This window comes from Sipha flava, unplaced genomic scaffold (genome assembly GCF_003268045.1).
Source record: "Sipha flava isolate LNK unplaced genomic scaffold, YSA_version1 121_pilon_pilon, whole genome shotgun sequence".
Lineage (NCBI taxonomy): Eukaryota > Metazoa > Arthropoda > Insecta > Hemiptera > Aphididae > Sipha > Sipha flava.
Genome location: NW_020271747.1, coordinates 758,082 through 781,478, shown reverse-complemented (window position 1 = coordinate 781,478; position 23,397 = coordinate 758,082). Strand labels below are relative to the sequence as shown.

General features: G+C 30.7%; 1 protein-coding gene across 2 annotated transcripts in view; it reads right to left on the bottom strand.

Annotated features, from left to right (window-relative positions):
* The window catches only part of LOC112694008 (zwei Ig domain protein zig-8-like), a 571,990-nt gene that overhangs the window by 124,211 nt on the left and 424,382 nt on the right, over positions 1-23,397 (bottom strand). The gene's annotated exons all lie outside the window — the stretch shown is intronic.

The window sequence follows — 23,397 nt, the reverse complement described above, 5'->3', positions numbered from 1 at the left end:
CACACATACATGCAAACATAAACGCGCGTGCGCACACGACATGCTAAGCCTAAAATCCTACCATGTTTTTTATTTCTGCAGTTTTTTTGTTATTCACTCTCATGTATTAACCACTCGACGAGTTGCAGGAGTATAAATGACTCCGATTTAAGTTCAAATTAAGTCGTTCCAAACGAACATATTTAAATTGTGACGTTTTCACTCGTACACATAAATTATTAAAAACCCGAAAATGATTGCATTACGGTCTTTAACCTTGACACCCTTCCTTCTTTCTTCGCACAAAACAAATTCTTCGTGAATGATTATCAAATTATTTTGCATACATAAAATCTCTGCAACATATTTGAATCGTTAACAGAATCGATATCAGAAAGCCGTCATTAATTTATCATTAATTTTTGAATTGTCGTTAGTATTTTCAAAGTCGGTGACCTGTCTACGATCTGTCTAACCTGTCTCGTATAAGTACCCATAAACGTACTCCAGCTTTATTTTTAAACACATATTTTATTGTATCATTTGAATTTAAATTATAAAATCAAAGGAAGCTCGTTTCTACTTATCGATAATATTATTACAGTCAAGACAATACACTTGCATTGTTTATCGTATTATTATAGGCTAATCGAAATATGCATAATCTTAAAATATATTTCTCAGTTTATTCGTTCAAATTGAATAGGTATATAACCTTTATTTTTTTACTGTATGTCAGTGAAGGTAACAATAATAGATATTTTGGGTTTTATGTTTGTGTACGAAAATCAATGAACAAAAAAAAAAATGTTGAGTTCTTATAAATGCGAACGCGAATGAAAATCTTTTTCAAACAAACAACAAGAAGAAATTGAATGAAAATAGTAATTCTTTGATTTAAGACATTGATGACAAATCATAGAAGATAGGTAAAATTTATTTTCACAAAACTGCGTTTAACGACCTGTGAAGAGAATGACCAACCGAGGCGGTTTCCAAACAATGAGTATTGGTTAAAAACAACGGATTTAACTCTTTGAAGGAAATCCTCCAAATAAACCGAATATATAGAATATTGAAAATTATGTTTGTACTCATTTATATGAAAAAATCTTTGACATGAGCATAGTTTTTAATATGAATAGTATAACCATAATAAAATAAAAGCATCATAGTCCTTTCAATTGATGCGTATATATTCGTTCATACTTGTACATTATTGAGAAAATTTTAACGCAAAAGGATTTGACAAGTCCGTAGTTCGGTGACTGCAGACACCACCTATAAGTTACTCGAATTTTTGAATCGTAAAAATCCCGGACAGATTTTAGGTTTTATACAATTATATTATTGATTCCGCTAAAGCAATTTACCAACTTTTAATTCCGTCTGATTTGGCATAGTATTTCATATAACTATTGTTTTCGTCGACTAAACGTGTTGCGTAATACAACCGTAATACAATTCTATTTATGTATAAAAAAACAAATGGTTAAAAAAAATAAATAAATAAATATCAATAACTTTATCATACAATTATTTAATTTTACACCTTTTTTGTGTATCCAATCTTAATTGTTGTATACATTTGAAGGTATATTATTATATAAGATGTATATACTATATCACCATGATATTATTTCTAGAACTTCCGATATTTTCTTGATCCTGAACTACATTACGCATTAATTTTGAACTATATATTAAAACCATAGATATAATTTTTTCGAATTCCAGATTTGCCGATGTATCCTGATCATCCGGATCTATACATTTGTTTTTTAAATGGCTTATAATTATTTTTATTAATTAATGAAATTAATTATTTTATAGTTATTAAAATTTAACAACGAATTAATATTATATTTTATGAGTGACTGTATATTTATCATGGCTTCAACAATTTTAATTTTAATTTTTTATAATTAGTTATCAAACCAAGTTAATAAATGTATGAGTTTGTACCTCTATGACTTATAGTATTATCATTACATAAATATCCAATAGACTTATCTTTACTACAAAACCTTAATAGAACTAATGTGAATATAAAAATGAGTTATTGAACAGCAAAATTGAATTGAATAATTCATGAAATCCGGATATGTCAACCAATATTCGGAACTAACGAAAAGAGACGTATCAAATATGAGTGGATTATTATCAGACACAACTTAACTGCACGCATCAGGAAACGGGTTTTAAAATACCATGGTATATTCACTTTATTTACGGAAACCATGTAATGTATACAAGGAGAAGAATTATGTTATACGTATATGGTTCAATTTGAATATTTAAGTATCCCCCAGGTAGGGGATGGTATATACAGTTCCAAATAAATATAACAATATTACCCACGCTTCAGCCGCAATGTGAACACTGATAATACTATCACTATCATTTTCCCGAAATCGATCTTTAAACAATTAGAGCTTGTGAAAATTAAAAAGAGAGTTACACACACACACACATACACAAATGTTCCCATTTTGTCATTTTTACTAACAATTATGATAGTGGTATCAGAGGTCCTTAACGTACAAATGAATTAGTAATATTAGAATAGTGTTATTATAATTATTTTTTTATTATACTATCATTCTTAATAATATCAGATGAATCCATACGTAGTGTACTTGGCTGTGTACGAATTTTGGAGGGTTTAACGATACTTTGCCCGTACGATATAATCCATGCAAACAGTACACCAACGCATAAACACACACAATGACGTCGACAAACGGTTTAAAACATTATGACTATGCACTGTTATATTGTATGGTTGCTCCAATTTAAATATTTATGAAAACGTCCCTGAAACATTGCACGTACATTTAATCGGCACTGCGTACGGTAATTTTCGCGAAAATTAATTCGCTATAATGTATTCACTACGTACGTTTTTATCATATATGTAGTGCATGTGTAAGGGGTGGTAGCAGATCGTTCTCTTTTGCTGATATCGACCACGTTTGAAAATTATTTAATTACGTTACTATTGTGATTTTTATATCCTTATAATATAAATGTATCACGCCTTTTAAGTTGACCGTGTGGTAAATGTGGCTTGTGGATGTTGATCACTCTTCCCCGAAAATTTTCCGAAAACCATTTAAAAACTATAAGTATTGACTACTGAGTGCTTATTCATATTATATTTACAACTTATTAAATAAAAGTATACAAAAAATACTATGGAATATATATTTTATTTTTTTATATATATTTTAATATGATGTGATTAAATAAATGTCCTATCAATATTATTTATTCAACAACATATTAAATTTAATACAAATGAAAAAAAAAATTATGCGGGCACCAATAAGTGTTGATTATCGTTATTTAATGGACTAATTTATTATTTTTTATGTTAATGTTGTGATTTACCACACAAAAAAATTAATAAAAATATGAAAATGTTAATTAACATTTATTATTGGGAAATTATTTCTGTATCATTTATTCGATAAAATATGTTGGCAATCTTAATAGATCCACGAGCTAATGCCCGACAGTTATTCATTTCACGTTCTCGGTTCTAAATATTATAAAATTTATACCACGGTAATGGCCAAGGTGTAAATTCACTATCCTTTAGTTTAGCAGCGTTAATTATTTTTGTTTATTGCAAATATCAATAAAAAAATCAACTCGGCCATTATCTGATACCAAAGGAAAAAAAATACTATCAAATTTTTCTTGGTTGTTCAACAGCTTAAGAATACGTTAGTAACATAAACTTTGAGGTAACGTTATCGAATCTTGAAATTTAATGTTCCTAGTTCGATTACACGAACTGCATACACTACAAAAAATAAAATATCACCGGGATCAATAAAAATGCAACCTATCTAAAGTATCGTCTGATTTCCAATCATATTAAACGTTTTACGAAACTTTCCTTGCACATTTACCCTACACTCAATGGTTTGATTGCAGAAAAAGGAAAATGAATGAATAATAAACGTAGTTGTAATCTCATTTCGTTCAGAATCTATAAAATTACAAAACAACAAATAAAACGTACGCGTTGCGTGCATTAATCGCTGTTTAATTCCGTGGTTGTATCGCGTGTATAGTGGGTCTGATTAAAAAAATAATAATAAAAATTTAAATCGCATTCGACATTAAATACTGAGCGTTTAAACGTGTCGCCAATAGTCACCCGTATTCCGTTTTTATACATGTGTATTTATAGATAAATTCATTTGTGCGGAGCGTATGTTTGAATTAATTATAATAATTATAACAATTGTAATAACTATAGTAATCTTAACGAAAAGTAAAAATTATGTGCATAAATACACGTTTATTTTCACCCCCCAGGATTTCGGAACGCGTGCTAGTTGATAAATCGTCGATTGCAGACACTTCACACTGGTGGTGACCGGGACTTGGACGTGGTGATTTACATGTTCGGAACGAACGTATAATGATAATTTTCGAACGCGTAAAGAACCCGAACGAATAAGTTGTCCAGGACAGCTCGCGTATACTCTGTCGAACGGACAACGCGTACGAGAACAATATCATATTTACAGTCTTTCGTTTCGTCGTGTTATCAAAACATACCGCAGACACACGTATGGACGCGCGCACGAAACGTGTACAGTACTCATCCAATATGGCGGGTGCGCGTGGATTTATGCAAATACTCATATATTTGTATATTTATGTATTATTATTAATGGACGACTCCACGATACGTTTATTTTTATTTATTTATTTAGTTTTATTTTATTTTATTATTTTTTTTTAATTAATAGCGTTCTCGCTCGGTGGCAAAAGTGGCGGTAATAAATCGCGATACGGTTTTTTTCCTCATCCGCCACCGAAAATCCAATATTTTCCCATTTCGGTGCACGTAACGCACGTCAACAGCGGATTCGGCGGGATTGTTTTAGTTTCCTCGACCTCGGGCCACCCCTATCATCTGTTTGGTTTTTTTTTTTTACGACAACACGATGACGTCACCGCGGTAACTCGGTTTCAGCTACATACATACATACACACGTACATATATAAATATATATAGATTGTTAGACAGGAAATAACCGGTATAAATCTTCGAACTAGCCACCCCATAAAAACCATGACGTACGTTTATACATACACGAATGTGTATTTTACACGCATAGGCACCTTTTCTTCTCGTGATCCGATCCGATTGCAGTGAAAATCTCGCGAACCGGAATAGATATATCGCCATCACTGCGCGACGGTCTTCTTCACGTGGTAGCCATAAACCTTTAGCGTAAGATATTGTACCGCGTTGTATTTGGCGGTGAACGTTATAAAGGTGATGTAGGTGGCAGGGGTTCAGGAGCGAGGGGAAAAACAGAAACGGTCGATAACGGAAAAGGGATGGAGAAACAAATAAATATACCATGAATAATATATATAAAATATATTAAAGTTATATTAACTCGCTTGTTTTGGTCAGAGAGGCATGTTTGAAGGCAACGAATCAAATGCCTGAAAAATCCATTGGATAACGGTAAACAATGATTTGTTATGTTGATAGATTTGTATCAATAACAAATATCCGTACGGACCTTAAAACGGCATCATACGATAAACTGTACCGGACAGTGTTGTCGGCGAAAACTGTGAACAGCTCCAAGAGGAAAACGACATCAAAACGTAATGAAAATAATGCTCTGTACGATTGTAGTCCGGCAACGGATACGTCCGAACTGAATTCGTTAGCTAAGAGAACAGTAGAAGCGAAACTTTTGTACAAGTTTACTGACGGATGATTGGATTTTCCTTCCATTCTTTCCTAAATATATTTTTGAGTTCCTTCTCATTCCATATACTTATAATTCTCTTTTTTTTACTTCCGTTACGCATCGCAAATTCAAATAAGAACCACTCTATGCACCTAATGATGCATTTAGAGAATGAATCTCATCTATTTATTTTTCTCCTTCTTCTACTTCTTCTTATTATTATTAATATAAGTTCATTATTATTGACTAATATCTATATTATTTTTTAAATTGTGTCTATCTATAAATTATTATTTATTGATACATTTGTCATATTATATTATTGTTTTATTAAATTCTGGTTATATGGCTGGTTAGAAAAATAAAAATTAATAATATATTATACATTAACAAATGTCTAAGTGCAGTGATCGACGGTTTTTTGTGATTTTGGTTCCGAAGTTTACCGTTTGGTTATTTTTATTTTTACCGAAACACCCACATTAAACACTAGGTTTATTTAAACTCGTAATTTTTTAACGTCCTCAACTATCTAAAATTAATGGCATAGACTCGGTTGAATTCAGTTTGACATACCACACAGATTTTTCGTTATCTAACGACTTTGAATTTTATCAAACTTACAATTTCAGGAAATGAGCACCGAAAATACTATTAAATATTAGTGTACAACATCTGTTACACCTGTAACTGATAATAAATTAATCGTATGCATATAACGTTGATAGAGTATATTTTTTTTAAAAGTTGAGAATTGGAACGTACCGCATATATATACAAAATTGTTTCAATTTGAATGCATTACCTCAGTATGGATTATAAGCTGTTACAACAATATATTATAAGGATTTTTTTTAAATTATGATTTGATTTAATTTTGGATTAAGTGTTTTAATGTGTATAGAGTTGAGAAACACCGTTAGCTTAATACATTTTATACGTTTAAAATATTCTATTAGGATGTTTGTATAAATATATGTAAATGTTTTGTATGAACTAATATAAATTTAACAATTATTCAAATGGCAATAAAAACATTTATCAACATCCGAGATTTCGTTCGAACGAGCGGTTTGTTTAGTTTAACTCATTACAGAAACCTATTACTTTTTCTGCTTCACCAACATCGTAGACTTGTAATAATAAATACGATCGATACAAAATCACTATCAGCGATAGTTACCATGCGACGATTTCATTTTGTTTTGATTTTGATTGTTTGTTGATGTATAATTTAAATATGTTTTAGACTAATTTAAGAGAATTATTGTATTTGTTTAGTAAAACGATAGTTGTGTATATGCTACGCTGTTAGTCATATTAACGACTAAATATTTGCAATCCCGGATTAAAGTCCTACTTTCAACCTGATCACGTAGCATTAAGTTTTCTAAGTACACTTCCATAATAAACAGCAAACTCTCGTCTTTTGAAATCACGAATTGTTACCGAATACCGTACTTGAAATTTTACGGATCCAAACATTTGGGTATTCGAAAATAACGAGAGAACAGCGGTCGGTCAATTATATTACGTTATTCGACATTTTGCTGTATAAAATAATAATTACAGATAATAAGGCTTACAATTAGCTACAAAATTTTACGACGAATTTAATCCTATTATCATAATATGCTATCAAAAGCCAAAAGAGGTCTCTAAAATAAGTCTATTGTTAAAAATAAATGGAAACTAACATTGCATATTTATGTATAAGTGTTAAGACATTATTATGTAAAAAAAAAATGTATACGCGCGTCATTTTTATTTGTTTAGAAATAAATAAATCAAAACATCATTACAACTGGTGCATTAGTAAGCATAAAAAGTAATTATTCGTTTGGTTTGATAAGAAAATAAAATAAAAACCAACATACCATACATTTTTTTTATAATAGCGTTATAAAATGGATAAAATATATTACACCAACCGTGCACAGTTATAATGAGTATTTATATGCATGTCGTGTCTTCTTGCCGTTCTTCATTATTGATAAACTGTCGTAAAAATATCAATACTGTACATAAGTAGGTGTACACGGAAAAATAAACAATATTTCGGATAAAGACATTAATCTCGGTGCTTAGGATGAATTTATTACCACACTTACGTAGCGCTAGGATTTAAAACACCCAAATTTTAAATTGAATTATGAACAATAAATATTCCGAGCGTATTTTAACGCGATATAGCACTCGACGAGCGTCGGTGATTTACAAATATATCACATATTAATATCACGTATCCGTAAGTAGACGTTTGCGAAGTAATTTATCGCCGGGATAGACGGGTGTAAAAAAAGGAGCACTACTTAATGTTGGCAGTGCGCGAGAAATTTCGTTTAAATCCTAACCCGTTCGGAGTGGATGACGCAATGGAGTATATGGTGCGCGTGCGCGTATACACACATCAAAATTCTGAAATAAAAACAAGGTTATTTATTCGACTTACGTATTGGTTCGCGTGAAATGTATTTGAGAACTGTTGGGCTACAATTAATTCACCTAATTTAACTTTGAGTTTAGTAGATATCGAATGCTAGCACACGCGCGTAAATTAGACGTATCTTTAATTAAGAAACCGACGCGTGGTCGGCGTTCATATGAGAAATATATGACGAGCAAAACGCACGCTTCGTTGTACCGTACAATTAGCAAAACGCATTCGCGATGAATGCTATTCCGAGCATAAAACAAAATCGATGTATATGTATCGATGGTCTAATGTACACAAGTGTAGTGATCGGAACATTAATAGTGAATACGATAGTTTATAAAACAACGCCGCATTACTCTAAATATGTTAAAATATGATATGATAACAGTAAAAACTAGATAACAGTTAAAAATAATTTATCATGTCTCCGCAACTTGAAAACGAACTATTTTCTATTTTTTAGAAACATGAACTTTCGAAGCTTGTTTTAATCAATTCGTTAAAGTCGGCACTAACCACACTACGGAACTACACCATCGATATAGTGGCATGTGGTCGATTTTTAATCACGGATTTAATATTGTTCTGTATTTAAACGTGCATTTTTGAGAAGTGCAGTCAAAGTTAATAAACGAATCACTCGTGACTGCGTAAGAGTTTACGTAAACATAAAAAAAAAAAACACCGATATAATTATATTTTTTCTTGGTCCTGATGTTTTAAATAAAATATACTGCCGTTTGAATGGTGATAAGCTAGTAGGAGTCTTGAGTAAATTCCAAAATGTCCTTTGAATTTATAGAAGTGTATACCTTGTCGCAACTGCTTCACAGAAACGCACGATACATTAATGCTATTAAATATCTTATACATTTTATGGGAATTGAATTAAATCACAAACGTTTCATTTTATCAAGCTAAATTCGTTTAGCATTAACATTATTAACTTGATTTTACGTTAAACAGACACATTTATATTTCTCCCATCTGATACAATACTGTTATTTACACTGAAGGATAGATGACATTTCCAACAACACCATTGGTACGAAAAATATAGCATGCGAATTTGATAATTATTTTATTTATGCTGGTGGTAATGAGGCATTCCTAGTAGTGATGATCTCTAGTACTGCATAATACAAGAAATTAATTTTTAACTATCCTGCTGATTGAGTGTAATAATAATTTAATGCAGTGATGCACGATCTGGAGATTGTGACCCCAAAGGGGGTTGCAAATATTTAACACCAATTTAAAGAGTTATAGATTATGTATTTAATTTTACATATCTTTATACTTATATTTTAGATGTTATAAAACTCTAATTTTGTATTATTTTTTTATGTTTTAGATTAATTAAATTAAAAAAAGTATTAAAATCGCTTAAAATTAACGATTTAATTTATTCGAACTCAATTTTTATGTACATTAAGTAAGTATATATAATACAATTACATAATATTGATAGAAATTAAGTATCTATAGCGAAATAAATTAATTTGAGGATCGTGGATCAAAAAAGGTTGCACGCTGCTGATATAGTGTATTGGACGTGTTATTTTTAAATAAAATGATGGAATATTATTATAATTGGCAATTTTCATACTATACATTATATAACGCGCAAAAATCGTGTAATAAGTAATTAAAATAACAGTGTATCCGTTTATAATAATAATAATAATAATATGTGTTTGAGGTATTTTTTAGTTTTGTTTTTATTTCTGTTCACGAGAAAACATAATATTTTCATCGGGTGTATATAACTAAAAACGATTTGTTTGCAAACATATTCATGTACTTATTTGGAACTGTTGTGGGTTAATTTTATCTTTTTAAAAATACATAACTTGATAAATGGAAGTCTTACCATAATTGATATGGTCATTCTAATATTTATCATGACATTTTTCGTAAATACACCAAGAAAAATTACCGCTCTCGATGTATTTCATTATAGAATAACGATATATAATAATTAGAAATAAATAATAATTAGACCATAGTAAATCAAATGATTGTCACTCGCATACTCGAGCCACTTTACAAACATAACTGAATATGAATAGACAATATGACATAAAGGATAGAACGTTTCACTATGCGGTTGTGTACTGAAGAAAGTGGGAATATTATTCGTAGAACTATATTTTAGAATGATTTAGAGATCGCTTGACGAAACAAATAATGTAATCGTATACGATCGAGGACTCATTTACAAATATATTGTTTCACGAAACATGAGAGCAATTTTCGTTGGACGGCGCTGATTACAAACTTTCCATATCAATGGTGTATCTGGAATTTTAAAGGGAGAGACAATGCGGTCTTAAATGTTATCAAATGTACCACCGAAATGAAAAAATTCATTAACTATTTTACGTTTTTAATGCAAATAATTTATTTATATTTTTAATCGGTCATTAAACTAGTTTATAATATTAAATATTATAGTATACATTTTATAATAAAAACAGATATTTTAGAGCAAAAATATTTTAAGCGTCCAAAATATTTTGAGTGATATACGAGTTGCAGTCTTCTAGGTGCTTTTTTTGAAAAATCCTCAAAGATTTCTTTTTCTGAAATGGCCTCTTTTCCGTTGATGTTTACTTGGCTATCAAACGATTGAGAACGTTATACCTTTTTGGGGGAACGATTGAGAATATTTAAAATTAATAAAGAACTTACCGCTGACTCAAAAAAAATCCAAAAAACGATAAGATTGAAAACGAATAGGTGTGCAACGTTACCATAGTTTACCATATCATTTATTTGGATTTTGAAAAATTCAGTATACATGCAAAAAATATTCTTGAAAAAATAATATGTAATATATCATATGAATAAAAATTAAAATTATGTAAGACTTATAAAAATGTCTAAATGTAAAAATTGTAAATTATGTAGAACTTATAAAATTATAAAATATATTGACGAATAGTTTGTGCGAGGACTGCAAAGCCTAACCATCATTCTCTCATATCTGGTATCTAAGTTAATATTAACATCCAGCTAATCCGATAAAAGTCCGATAAATATCATTAGATTATTGTGCTCATATTATCGATCGATTACAATTGGTAACGTTGAAAAAAAAAAAACTCAAGCGTTCTCAATCGTGTTACCAAAAATAACGTTCTCAATCGTATTTTACCGGTTTACTTAAACTAATCCATTTAGTATATTTTCAGTCATTATTGAACTTATGTGTATGTTTTCAGTAGTTTTAAGGTAGAAAATGTGCATTCTATCGTAGTTGTTACAGCAGTAAGAGTTGTAAATATTTGTAATAGTAATTTTATAATAGGTACAATAGCTATATAGTCAAGTCTCAATAAGTGTTTAAGATTTATTTACTATGCTATTTCGTCTATCGTTTTTCTATTGATTTTGCCATATAAATGATTCAGCCTTAAATGTAACAATTGCATTTAGGCTGTATTTAGAGCTCGACCGAAATTAATGAATGCTTATGAACAACTATAGAGCAGCGCTAATAAATTGCTGCAGGTGTACAGCTACGTAGTACTTACGAGGATCGTCGGTCGACCGGCGGATTACTACATAAGTTCTACGCTGACGATCGACCAACCCGTGCGCGCGTACGAAAATGCATGATACTTAATATCACAATTTTATTTTATTTTATTCTAAGTATCTAATCAAAACTTTTAATTGATATTCTGAAGTAATCAAATGATTTTAACTACTTATAATTTTGAAAACAGTTAAATAGAATTCTATTTCAATTGGTCGATCGATATTACTGGATGGATGTGATATCTCCTCCGTTTTAATTTATTGCGTAAATAATACGCACATATCAAAGAATTTTTAATGTATGGATTAGTTTCTCCAAAATATAATGTTAAAATATTTAAAATCTCGAAAAAATTAATTAATAATAGAATAATGTATCATATAACAAATATGACCGACCGAATTTGTCATCAGCTATGCTCTCATTGCTCGGTGACAACCTATGATACGGTATGCACTAACCGTTAATCAAGGTTTAAATCTAGACTTAACGGAATCATAATCATTTTCGTACATTTTTGCAACCCTTAAAATAGTTGCATAATTGTATTTATTGAAATGTGATGGGATTAATACTTTCAGTGGTATAATTCTCTTTACTTTAAGAGTTTTAACCTTTGATCAAATCGTGTTCTTAATTCACCTATAATTTTGTCAAGAAATGGAATAAATGTGGATATTTTGTAGTATTATTCTGGATTATTAACATTTACATTAATTATTTGATTTTGCTCGCAAACACTCGAGGTATTTTACATAAACGAATATTTTAGATGTAATTATAATTGCATAATTAAATAAGTTTTTGAAATAACTATCAGCATATTTACGAATAGATTTCAAAAATTTTCGTTAAGTTATAATATCATTTAGTGATCTTGATAAATCTTTTTGTTTATTTTGAAAAATTTGACTTATGTTTAATATATGGAAAAAAATTAAAAACGGCTAATTTTAATAATAAAATAACCTGATAACATTGTAAAATTGAATATGTTTCCGATTCATTAGTTCATCAATTAACTCGTATCATATTAAATACTAAATATAATTTAACGTTTTATGAAGAAAATTAATCTATAAAAAAAAATATTAAAAAAAAAAATAGTAAATACGATGAATATGTCATCCCCTGGATATGTCTACGTCATTGTATCATATTATAAAACTTAAAAGATCTAGCTGGAAGTGGTTTTCATTCCATCGCGTATATCGATGGTTCGAAAAAATATATGAGTGAGCTAAAGGTGTATTAAGGGTAAACAGAACTAACCTAACCGTTGGATCATTAAAAATGTAATGCACGACTGTATTACAATAGTATGTACGCGTTCTACATTTTACTATTTGGATATGCAAGCTACTATATAGGTACTATATTATGTATATGAATACGGTATCGGCAATAACGACATTTGGCTCCCCACACGGCAGATAAATCTTCCAGAGTACAAGAGCATAGCAGCGCACTCGATTGAAATTCAGGGTTTCCATGTTCGATCCTTGCACTCTACGAATTCACGTTTCCTCGTTGGTGTACATGCATATATGCGTGTATATATGTTTGTGTGTGCAACTTGTTAACAACACAGTGGGAAATATGCCAAACATTTTACCACCGCCAAAACGCTAATAAAAATGCATTGCTTTCAGCTATTGCGCACCGCCAACATTATCTCCGCCATCTCTAGACGACGAGAGTCTTAAATCTGTATACATACACACACACACACACACACACACACACACACATATATATACATAAATGTGTATGTATGTATGATGTAAGTTTTGTTTAACAATGTCGTCTTTGGAGTTCGGATCTCGGGGAGAAAAAAAAATAATAATAGTTACAACACTACTTTTAAATTGTTGAAAGTTTTTGATAATCAAACATGTGTGTATATATATATATATATATTTTTTTTTTTGTGTGTGTGTGTGTGTATGTGCGCGCATCTGTTTCTTATACACGAAACGTAGAAACGTTATAGAAACGTAGCAATTCAATAGTGTCGTAGCGGATAACTTTTAAATAAAACGTGCAGATTCTTTTTTCCGGTTGACCTCAATAACGTAACAAAAAAAAAAAAAAAAAATAAAAATAAAACATATTTTGTTTCATAAAATATTTTTGAAACGTACGTACTTGGGGTTTCTGGTATAAGTATTACGATAAATTGGAAACTATATGAAATATTTCAAACGAGTCACATAAATACATATGTGTATTAGGTTTGTAAAATGTATAATTATGAATGTCTTTCAAATATATAATTTACGATGGGAACTGCGCGATATAGCAGACCCAATTCTCCAGCAATATTTTAAAATTCTCCTTATCATATCAAACGTTTGTGTATAAAAGCGAACGGCGTTCCATTGTCTATCCGCATGAACTGAGAGTCTTATTCCTAAATAAAATTTGCAGGCCATATAAATTAAAATCCCTTGAAATTTTAATTTTGCATTCCGGACGTGCAAATTGTTTGTGTATCATTTACGTATTATTTTTGCGAGAATTTTCATGCGATTCCGTCATTTTTGCGTAAGATTTACACCTATATCTTAAATATCTCTTATTAAAATTGGTGAAACATAGGTTAAGATAGGGCCCACAATTAAAAATATAGGATAACGTGCATATTAAACTAACTTGATTTAGGAATAAGAATCTTAATTTATAGTTACGAGTACGCTAACGATGAACTTCCGTACACAAACGTTTGACTTAATGAGCATTTCAAAACGTTGAGTTTGACGGGCTTTTAAAATGGACACGATTTTTTTTTTTTTTATTATTATTATTATTATAAACATACGACATTCATAGCCATAAACTATATATATCTAGGGATATTTGACAATTTACATATTAGTTTTACATATTAACGTGATAGTTAAAAAAAAATAGTTCATTCTTTCTTTTTTCATAAGTATTAAAGATAATTTTAACAATTATTAATTTAAATTATACAGAAGTAACATGTGCTTACAATAATATACTTATATTTACATTTTAACAATATTAAATAACTATAAGTATAACGGGAGGTCATAAAATGCTCAGGAAGAAGCGCAAGTGTAATGTGAAGATTTGGATGTTGAGTAGTGGCTTAGCGTAGGAGGTTATGGGGACGACCACGTTTTAATCGACGTTGAGTTGGGCGAGTGAGTAGGTTATAATAGATTGCACCTGACAACTTTGGACGAGAGCAGTGGACATTTTTTTGCTAGTGTTTTTATATATTTTATGTGATCTTCAATTTCTTATATTTGAAAGTCTTTTTGGAAATTTACATTTCTGACAAACCATGAGGCGTTTGCGATTATTCTGAGGACTTTGTTTTGGACAATTTGCATTTTCTTGATGTACGAGGTGGCACAATTACTCCATATCGAGCAAGCGTAAGTGAGGAGCGGACGTATAATTTGTTTATAAATTAGGAGAGAGCATTTTTTTTTTTTTTGTATAGTTGAATTTTTGTTCAGAATGGGATGAAGCATTGAAATGCGCTGGTATGCTTGCTGGACTTTTGATGAAATGTGGAGCCGCCTTGTGAGTCGTTTGTCGAGGGTTATACCAAGGTATCTAACCATTGATTGACAGGGTATATTTTCATTGTCAATATTTAGTTGTGGGGAAGTAGTGTAGTAACGTAGACTAAAAATAACTCCAATGCTCTTTGAAGTGTTGATTTTGATCTTCCAGTTTTTACACCAGTGCGAGAGGGTATTTCAGTGGGCTTGCAGATTTGTAGTAATTGTTTCGATGTTGAGTGATTCCGTGAAGATAGTTGTATGATCCACGAAGAGAGCAGTATGTGTACGTGGTGATTGAGGAAACTTATAAGTTGAATAAAATAGAATCAAGTTATGTTAATTAACGGTAAAAGTGAATTCATAAAATCTTTATTTGTGTTTTTGTTTAACTGGTTATTTAATTTGTTTTTTGTTGCGGTAGCATACGAACGCTTATTAGCGAACGCAGTATCTTGTGGTTTATTTGACGTATACACGGGGTAACTTTATTTGGATTGGAAATTACTCCGCAGTAATTTATGTGTATTATTAATATCATTTTTTTTTTTTTTTTTTTTTTTTTTTTGAGATATCTTTGTAATAAATACAACCTCTATAGCTTACTGAATAGTTGTTATTATAGTTAACACATTTGAGCGGCTTATCGTTAGGTTTGTGGCAAGAATTATAATGGTGATCACCTGTGCATTTTACACATCTAGTTGGTAGATGGCAAAATTTTTTCATGTGTGAGAAGCTTTGGCAGTTGGTGCATTGAGAGATATCCCTTGATAGCCTTCTTTGGTTCAACGATTACTACACAATGAAAAAGTCTGTTTAGGAAGTAAATACCTGTGAATGATTTCGACAATAGTACGGCTTAAATAGGTAACGAATTTTTGAATTTGTTCTGACGACGTGTAACTGATGTGACATAGAATTTTAGTTCTAAGAGCTCATTGAATATGCACTGTTTAGTAATATTTACAGGAAGGTTTCTTATAGTTATTAATAACTGTTTATTTTCGGGAAGTTGAAATGTATGATAGTCAATTTTTGATTTGTCTAAATAATTTGTTGTGGCTCTGTAATAAATGACTGAGTTAAAAGTAAAAGACAAATTAATTTTTAAAGCAGATTTTGTGTTAGTGATGGAGAAATCTTCGATTGTTATATAGTCTAGTGATTCGTAGAATTTTTTGTAATCCAAATTTTGTGGATGTAAATTGGTAGAATTTTAGGTTTAGCCTTTGAACGTTGGGAGATGCTTTCAGGACTATCGTCCTTTGTTAGCTTTGGGAGTGGATTAGCTTGATCCGAATCCTTTATTTTTAATGGCGTGAAGTGATTTTGTGTGGGAAAGAAAGATGAGCTTTCAAGTGATGAGTCGCATGCCCTAGCGGTTTTTCTTGGCGATCTAAATTCGTCATCGGAATTTGGAGGTGATGATTTTAAATCATCTGGATTTGAGAGAAGTCTATTTTTTTTATGATGAGAGGCAGGACTCTTTGACTATTTTATTTATTTGATTGAGTAGAACTACCATTATTTGATATAGATGCTTTTGGATTTGAACCTATTTTTGGATATATTGAGTATAAATATTTGAAGGGCTTTCACTCGCATGTGGCAGTTGCTAGCTATGTGGTTTCGTGTTAGACTCGATTAAAATGCTATACATACCAGATAAGCGTAGTGCTGCGTAAAAATTTGATACTGCTATCGAAAGCTATAAAATGGTTCGCGAAATTAACGTGTGGATGGTTCGGTGTCCCAACACGTACTGAAATGGAAACGATGAAAACTGATCACCCTGTATTTAAAATGTTTGTCACGGTGTAGGAGCAACTAGACAACTATCGTACACATGCGAAACTATTGAACAAAATTATTATAAATGTCTTTTCCAAATTAATGGAAATAAGGTATATATTAAATATTTTATACAAACACATATTTAATATATACGAGTAAAATAACTATTGTTATTAAGTATAGTTATTGTACAACTTTAATATACTACTATATAAGTAGTATTATTACTGAAGCATAACATTGGTGATCTAGGAATAAACGAAAATCGAGACGATCGATTTCTAGTGGACAAAATATATGTAATAAAACAGCAATTCTTACAAATTGTACATTATTAATAGGTCGTATTAGATGTATATCATCTTTACAAACAATATCGTTCCAACTGAGACATTTAAACAGTAAAAATCGCATGTTAATATTCAAATGATTAACGAAATCAGTTTTGTTCACCAAAATTATCAACACAATCAAATTATTAATCCGAACAAACCTATTTCGATGATGTCATAAATTTCATATCAATTCACCCAATTGTAATTTCACTCGTTTACAATTTATTTACTTTGTCTGCTAGTTCCACACGATCTTATCAATCCATAATGTTAAAAGTCGCATATCAATTATTTATTATTTCTGATCAATCGATCAGTTCACGTAAATCTTAATACAAAAAATATTTTTGCTCACAATAAATTACCTACGGATTTATGACTATCAATTATGAATACATAATCGTGGTGAAAATTTGAATTCCATACATATGACTCCCAAAAAATTAGGTTTAATTTGTTGCACATGTTCTGTCCAAAATAATCTTTATTAAGATCACTAACGCTTCCAACTCCTCAGTGTCCATAAATTCCAAATTATCTAAATCTTTCAAGATCAAGATGAAAGAAAATAATGTAAAATAAAGAAAGAGTGAGAGAGTGATGAAAGAACAGGATATGAAAACATAGTAAATAAAAAACAGATGCAAGTTAGATGTAGGTATATACGTACCAGGATATAAGTGTGTGTGTAAGCGTACATCTGAAAGAGTCTCACAGACCGTAGTAACTATGAGAGAATATAAATCCACTTTAGCCTCTTATAACTTTGACCCACAGCAAAAAGAACAAAATGAGAAAAAAAATTGAAAAAAGTAAAGATAATACGTTAATATATGTTGAGTTACGTCGAGATTTTTTGACTATCGCATGAATTGAAATAAAATACTGTGTATTCTCATTAGTAGGTGCGTAGTTAAGCGAGGCGAAGCGAGAGCATTGTTGCGAGTTTTCCACTGTTGAAATACAAAATCTGGCTTAGAGACTGCAAGATTCGCCAACAAGCTGTAGGTGTTTAAGTATAAGTACATCGGATGAGCGTTTTGCATTTATGTTCACGGGTCAAAAGAGTGTAAACATTTTATAAAAGTTATCCTTTTCTTCATCACAAGTATACAACAAAATTAAAATGCACAGCTTAAGTGTGAAAAAAGAAACCCCTTTCAAAATTCATTTACTGGATCAATTCTAGAACTTATGAACTACTGCACGAGAATATACGGTGTCGATAATTAGAACTCTGAAGTTCGTTTATAGAAAAACAAAATTATATTTTTAAATACGATTTTTACTACAGAGTTATTATCAAGTTATAACCGACTGTATATGTGAATTTATTCTACGGTTCGTTCTTCCGTGAAAATCGGTATGGATATCGAAGAAAAAATATGTTTGTATATCTACTAGGTTAGGTTAGGTTAACCTACCTACTTATTCTATCGATTGAATAAATATTATAGATTCCTTCATTCCGGTATAGGTGTTTGTCGAAACCACTTGATTTGAAGTTTGATATTACGATAGTTATGAACACAATTCGGATCGGTGGTTGGAGGTAGCGATTAGGGCAAAGGATGACAGTGAGACGAAAATACGTTTAACCGACTGAGATTACGCATCACCTTGTTCCAGAAACAGAAAGGATGACACGCGCAAGAAAACTGTTAACGGACGGACCAAAATATATATAAAACATAAAATATAAAAAGATACGCAAGACATGTAGCGCTTTTCCTTCTTAAATTTATTTTTCGGGACTTACATTGATAAAGTCCTTACGTGCGTTGTCCACAGTAAATTTGACCAAAAGAGAGATAGAGAAAGAGAAAGATTGAATATATATATATATATATATATATATATATTATTATGTGAGTGCGTGTGTTCCTTGTTTTAAAGCTCCCAAATGTTTTATGCTTGTTAAAGTTTTGATGACTTGGCCAAAGTCATTAAAATCCGCTCAGGAAGATGCCCCACTAGTCTTTATCTTCTACTTTTTCTGCCGTTCCTCTTCTTTATTGCAACGGTTTTAGCAAGAAAATTACGAGATGCTCACCTTTCAACGGTGAGCGTGGATTTTGCAATTGATTAAAATGTTGATATTGTATGTCGCCTGCAGTGTTAGATTGTGTACTACGATTTTTGTTTAAAATTATTTTTCATTGTCACGTAATCGAAAACACAAAAAACCGTATCATTTTCAGCCGAAAAAATGAATTATATTATTTTTATCATTTTTATCTTGTTATATACACAAGCCCTATCAATCCTATGATACGAGTATATTACACATTATGCGTAAACTATTTACACGTAATATTTGTAATTTTATATTTATAAATTATAATTATAAAGTTTTAGCAAATATAAGTTACAATCATGATTTCCATGTATTTAATTGGTTTGTATTTTCGATATTATTATACTACTTACATTTTGTATTCCATAACAACATATTTATTTTAATGCATATCTTAACAGTCTGTTGTCGGAAATCACGTACTTTGGTAAATGTTTTTCGCACTACGTCAAAGTCAAATAATTATTTTACTCAACACCGAATTTATCACAAAGTCAATAGATGTCAAAACTTTAAGATCGATAGATAATTTAAATTTAGTTAACTGTATACAGTAATATAGACTTTATTTAATAATATGTAATAGTATTTTTATCAAATAGCATTTGACTAATTATATGAGATCTATACTAAAATATTGATTGGATTTCAAAAGGAAAAACTAATAAACCAAAATAGTAATATTTTGTAATAATTAATTATATTAATATGCGATAACAATAAAAAACTATTATAAAAAAAAAAAATTATAATCATATAGAAAGTTTTTTTTCGTAATTCTCATTAAATCTCATATTAAAAAAAAAAAAAAAAAAATCAACATTAGTACATACTATTAAATATAAATTAAATGGTATTTTTGGTAAACGAAAATCCATAATCCAATAAACTAACATGATAAGCTATTATAAGATTTAAACGAAACATAAAATAAAGTGAAACAAAATTCGTCTAGGGAAATTAATGAATTAAATAATTTGTTTATGATAATTATGTCGGTTACAGTTCCTGCGTTCTTATAATTCTTTCGTTCTTTCTTTTTTCTATAATATCATTAATATCCGATAGTAATTGACAATATAAAGATGATCAATTAAATTACTGACTTTGCACGTCATAGCTGGTTGCTCTTCATCCCTAAAATATGAATTCGCTTTGAGATGAAACTCTCACCCTAACACCTGCAACGCCACGGGAGATTAAAAAAAAATTAAATATATTTAGCATAAAAAATGTATAAAAATAATATTTACTTTCAATCCGTCTGTTAAACGAGAGTGGATATACATGATGTGTTAGACATTTTTTTTTCAGTTAGGTTGGGGACGGATTTGGATTTCGCAAGGAATTGCTTACACTTTAACATTGAATAAAATAGTTGGTATCCACTCAATATATTCGTTTTTCAAAGAATAAAATACACCACAGTATAGATGTTGTTTAGTAACAATTGAATTTAAATCATTTCCGGATATTGAAGATGTATAGGTAATACAAAAACAAAGACGAAATCGACAATCATGGGCTTCTATGTATAACTATTTGGGCGCTAATCATATAAGCATGTATGTGTTTTTTCGATCGGGTTTTTATACTTTTTATATATTTTTTATTTTCCATTATATATAATATTTCTTATATATTTTCGTGTAGTTATTAATTCATATTTTAAAAAAACGATATGAAATAAAGATATGACTATCTTGACGGTAAATATTTATATGATTAATGTAATTATTTTTATAAAATGTCTTCAATATGGTTGTACAATCATATTTTGATTTTTTATTTAATTAAATATAAAGTAAACGTAGTAAGATAATACTACTCGTACAGTTAATAATGAAGATTTTTTGTTGAAAATTTCCTTCACTTGTTTTAGATATACGGTGTTGCGATCTCACATATGATAATTAAAATTAAATTAAATCTTTAACTATTATTATAATTTTAGGTCAATTTGGTGCGAGTACAAATGAATATGCATTAAACGGGTAATCAGATAAAATTACAAGTGTTTCGACTAATAACAACTAATGACTCGTTTTAACCTATTCACATATATTTTTATGATTATATACGAACATATATATTACAGCAGATCGGTGGACGTCTTCCGACCATGAGGTGGTGCAGGTCGGTCACGGAAGGTTTGCCAAGACGGAAAGGAATGGAAGAATGACGGAGTTGCCAGCGGATCGTTTACAGGTCGATTTCCACAGGTATCTCGACGCCGGTTTCGGTAAATGAAGTCGGTGATAACCGATTGAGCACGGTCGTTATCGGCCGATCTTTTTGACCACCCGATTGAGCACGGTAAAAAAAAAAAATACTATGTACAACGTTGTCAGATTAAAAACTAACTATTAAGCTAGCAACACACTAGCGTTATTTTACCGCACCGTAATTTTACTGCGCGTTTTGTTAAAATACATTAAAATGAATAGAGCACAATACACGAGTGTTGTGCAGTAAAATTATAGTGCGATATTTCGAAAATTCTCATGTGCACCTTGACTTTACCATGCATTAAAAATACCGCAATAAAGGATTATCGTGAGTACTCTGAATTTAAAAATACTGACAACCTTACTTATTGAAAGCTGGAAATGAGTAGGTATTTAGGGAAAAAAATTTAAATTTTTACCTTTTTTATAACAGTTGTAGAGTGCTATTTTTTAGCAAAATAGCATAAAAATATTATAACATGTGATTAAAATCCAATAAATGATTTTTAATTATAAATTATTATATTCAAATGTATTTTATTTTGTAATAATAATATGGACGCACCGAGCTTTATACAGTAACAATATAAAAAATGCGAAAAAAATGGTGTCTTATTGTTTTTCTATTGGAGAGTTATTTCTTTTAGGAAACCTGAACCTAACACAACCGAAGTGCCGCGGCGTGGTGTTGTGCGTCGGAACGCAATTGTTAACACGTCCGGTAAGGGAACGATAATGACAAGGATGATTGCGGGTGTACGGGTTATCGCGGTACCGGCAAATGATGACCGCTGCGAACCCGGTCAACCGACTTGAATATATTTACAAACACGTTCGATATGTTTACCATTTGTTTTTCGTAGCGAAATCGATGAATCGAAATCGGCGCTTGGAACGGTAGACCATAAACTGCCGTGGGAATATAATTTTAATAGATCATGGCATTATCTACCGTATTTCCACATAATATTTCCGCATAATCATTATGCGATTGTTGATCATAAATATTACGCGTTCGGGCGCGACTTCTTGCCACACGCATCACTATGCCAGTCGTTCCGATTGAATTCGTCGCACGACAAACGGTTTTGCGTATATCTATTACGTTATTTTTATTTTCTATTTAAATATGTATCATAGTGATATTTATATATATATATATATCATTCGTTTTGGGCTAAACAAACGGACGGACGGTGTAATGTATTTCATGATAAATGTCGACGGAAAAATTCAAAAGTAAACCTCGGCAGCACACTACACTTGTATACATACGGATAGGCCAATAGTGATTTTTGAATAACAGTGCCCATTTGATCCGAATGATTTTCGGAATTTGGCTACGGAATAAGAAGATTGGCTTAAATATCAGCTTAGCTGGGTAATGATCGGTATATTGAGGATTTCAGAAGTCGTCCATGTACAAATATACGTGTATGCACCTACATACCAATATATGTAAATATTCACGTGTATGTGTTTGTACGAACTGCGTTACTTACGGCTTATATTTCATTCGGTTATCTCGGACGGCCGCGCATCGTGCCGGCGTAGCGTCATGCGGATGCCCGTGTTTGCGCGTAACAGATAAGAATATCACGGCGGTAGGACATTCCGTGGAGGGTAAACGAGTGTTTGTGTCGGTGCTAGTAGGGTTTATGGTTGTGTTACAGTAATAATAATAATAATAATAATAATAATAATAATAATAATAATAATA